The 3,416-nt window shown below is 44.4% G+C and overlaps 1 protein-coding gene across 1 annotated transcript in view; it reads right to left on the reverse strand.

Moving 5' to 3' along the window:
- The window catches only part of LOC104387887 (E3 ubiquitin-protein ligase KCMF1-like), a 102,557-nt gene that overhangs the window by 97,201 nt on the left and 1,940 nt on the right, over positions 1–3,416 (reverse strand). The window lies entirely within an intron of this gene.

A 3,416-nucleotide genomic window follows, 5' to 3' on the forward strand; every position in this document is an offset into this window, starting at 1 on the left:
ATGCACCCATAGAGTCCCAGACTTTTATACAGTTCTTGCCCACTGCCCCCCCACTTTTTTTTCCCGAGTAGGGAAAAACTCCTATCTTCTCTGTGCTCCTCCGAGATAGGAGGGGGGGGTAGGTATGGCACCGGGTTAAGTCCTGCAGATAGTCTTTGTTTGGATAATTGCTGAGGTCTCTGCATAACGAAGGGGAGGATAAAACACTGGCACCACAGGTTTAATTTATTGCAGGGGAGTGTCCTGCTCCCAGAGCCAGCTGCAGATCTCTTTAGTCCATCAACAGATGTTGTTTCTCAGATGCCACAAGACACACAACAGATGAGTGCCAGAATTCATCGCTTATCTCTTGGATTGTTCGAGACAAGCACTATAAATTCTGAATGCCACAATTCCATTCAGGATTCCCTGGTTCATGATACCAGACTTTGGGCCTAGCAGTAAACTTTGGAGCGTGCCCAAACTGATGCTCAACTGCAGATGTCAGCAGACATGTGCCAGAACGATTGAAAAAATCAAGTACATGTGGCTTTATCTAAACACTCCTGTAGTGAAAGGGGATTCCCCCTTTTTTGTTTTAACAACATAGCTTTCAAGGGACTGTGGGTACGTTCAATAATAGCCTGGCCTGTTGGGGAGTGGGGAATGTCTGTTACATGGGACACCCCCCATTGGTGTAAAAAATATTGCATGGGTAGAGACATAGGCAAGACCATTGCCCATCTTGATTTTATGAGGCACCCCTAAAACTGCAAAACAATGAAGCCAATGCTTTCAGACATCCCGAGATTTTTCTCTGGTGGCTGCAGTAGCAGCCACAGACACACAAAAGGTGTCTACTGTAACATGAACGCACGTGCTTCTGACGACCGAAAGCGGGAAAATGTGTGACATCAGTTTGCCATGGTTCATTGGCATGTAATCCCCTAGGGTTCACACCTTCAGTAAGAGACACGAGTTAGCTGTTGACAATCCGCACAGGCACAATACAATGTCCTTAGCCTGTCCCATAGTAAGGCCAAACATTTTGTGAAGGGAACTAGCATTCTGATGAAAGAAATCATGAGACAGACATGCTCACTCAAAGACTTGAGAGGTTGAAACTGCCATAGTGAGATTGTCTGCAACATGATTGCCCTCTGCTATTGGTCCAGGCAGAGAAGAATGAGACCAAATATGCATGATAAAATAAGGATGTTTGCGGCTCTTCAGGGTCTTTGCTAACTGTACAAATAATTCAAACAGTAAATTGACATCACAGACAGGATAACCATGGATAAACTGCTCAATATAAATGCGCACCATCTCAAGCAAGAATAGAATGGGCCCAAAAATACTGGAAAAGTGAGGAAAAAATGGTACAGTAAATAGAACAGTGTTGGAGTGAGTAAAAGTGAAGAAGGGGGAAAGGGTAAAGGAATTGTCTGTGCTATCCTAAGAGCTTGTTTATCTCTCATGCAAAAGGAGATCAAAGAGTCCCTGCCACCATAAAAGACTGCAGATGCAGGTTATACTGCTTTAAGAACAGAGGTCCTCCCTGAAAATTGAGATCTAGATCTAAAAACTGAAAACAGAGGCTCAACAGGTTACTAGCCATGGCCGAAAGGCGAGAAAAGTAAATACATAACAAATTAGAACTCTTATTAAGCCAATTGCCATCCACTCACCTTGAGCCATCAACAAACACTGTATGGGCACCTTCCAGTGGTATCACAGATGCCAATATATGTGTCTGCAAAGGCAGATCTGACAAAGAATGAAGCAACTTGTGCCGTGGGAGATAAAAATTTAAATGTTTAAATAATCAGCGAGGGCAGCTTGCAATGACAGGGATTCATGTAACAATGTGTCAAAGACCTCCTTAGTGAACGGGAAATAAATACAATCAGGATCCTTTCCTGACAGTTGCTGAATTCTCAATCTGCCCTGGGAAATCACATTGATGACCATGTTCGATGCAGTAGGCACTGTCTTGGTAAAAGCATGCAACAGAAACACCCATTCCAAGACAAAGAGATTCATGTCTGTCTCTCTCCATTGTCCAATCAGTCCATACGGTTAGAAAGAACTATAAATCACAGAGAGATGGACAAAGCAGATTGCAACCTGTGTGCATAAGATGCAATTTTGTCAGTCACATAGTCTAATGATTGTTTCACCTCAGGTGTGAGGCGCCGAGATGACATCAAGTCAGCCTCACCTTTTAAGAGCTAAAAAAGTGGAGATAATTCCTCTGGAGTGATTCCCAATAATGGTCTAATCCAATTGATGGTCCCTAACAACTTCTGCAGATTGGGTAAATTATTTATGGAGGTAGCAATACGGAGATGTTGAGGGAAAACTGTACCTGCATACAGCCGCCAACCCAAATATTTCCAGGGAGCTTCCTCTTGGATTTTTTCAGGCGCAATTTGCAAACCATAAGTTGCCAGAGAGTGTTTTGGCTGAGTCAGCGCCTGTAACAAATCTGCCTGCTGTTCAGCAGCTAACAGTATATCCTCCATATAATGATCAATTGTTACTTGTGGAAATTCTGCTCTAATGGGAGAAATGGCACTGTCCACCACAATCTGACATATGGTGAGGCTGTTCATCATTCCTTGTGGCAGTAACACCCACTGGTACTTTGCATGGGCCCTTGGTTGTTAATGGAAGGCACTGAAAAGGTAAAATGTGCACAGTCACCAGGATGCAACAATATGGTAAAAAAGCAATCCTTGAGATCAATCACATATAAAGGCCACTCTGCAGGAATCATAGAATGATTTGGAATTCCAGGTTGTAAGGCCCCCACTGGCTGCATGATAGCATTTACTGCCCTAAGATCTTGTAACAAACGCCATTTTCCAGATGTTTTTTTCGGTATCCAAAATATCTGTGGGTTACCAGTACCCCCAGAAATCCCTTATCCTCGGTTGCGATCAGCAGCAGCGGAGACAGAGAATGGCAATAACAAAAGCTGCGCCACTGACTGACCAGAGGGAATAGTACAAGGTGGGTGTTAAAAAAGGCCCGCGGCGGCGGCCGGGCGGGCGGTGCCGGCGCTCGAGGGCAGCTTTCTGCAGCTGCCGGTCCCTTTCTCAGGCCCGGGACGCCTACTGTTTCTTTTCTGACCGCCCCCTCCCCCGATCGGACATTCTTTTCTAAGATAACCCTCTTTACTACATTCAAAATACTTCAAACCCTCTCTGCCCACCGTAAGCTGCTAAGCAAGGGCTGCAGCCAAGACAGATGCCTTATGTTCCTCTGAGCCCGTTTTGACAAGGTCTCAGTAGCTCATCTGATAAAGGGGACTGACACATAAAGAGTTAACAGGATAGCATTGTTTATCTTAGTTTATATATGGCTTTTAATGTAAGCAAGGGTATTGTGTAAGAGGATGTTTAAACAGGAACTTGCTGAGAAAGCAGAAATGG

This window comes from Chaetura pelagica, unplaced genomic scaffold (genome assembly GCF_000747805.2).
Source record: "Chaetura pelagica isolate M959 unplaced genomic scaffold, ChaPel_1.0 scaffold694, whole genome shotgun sequence".
Classification (NCBI taxonomy): Eukaryota; Metazoa; Chordata; class Aves; order Apodiformes; family Apodidae; genus Chaetura; species Chaetura pelagica.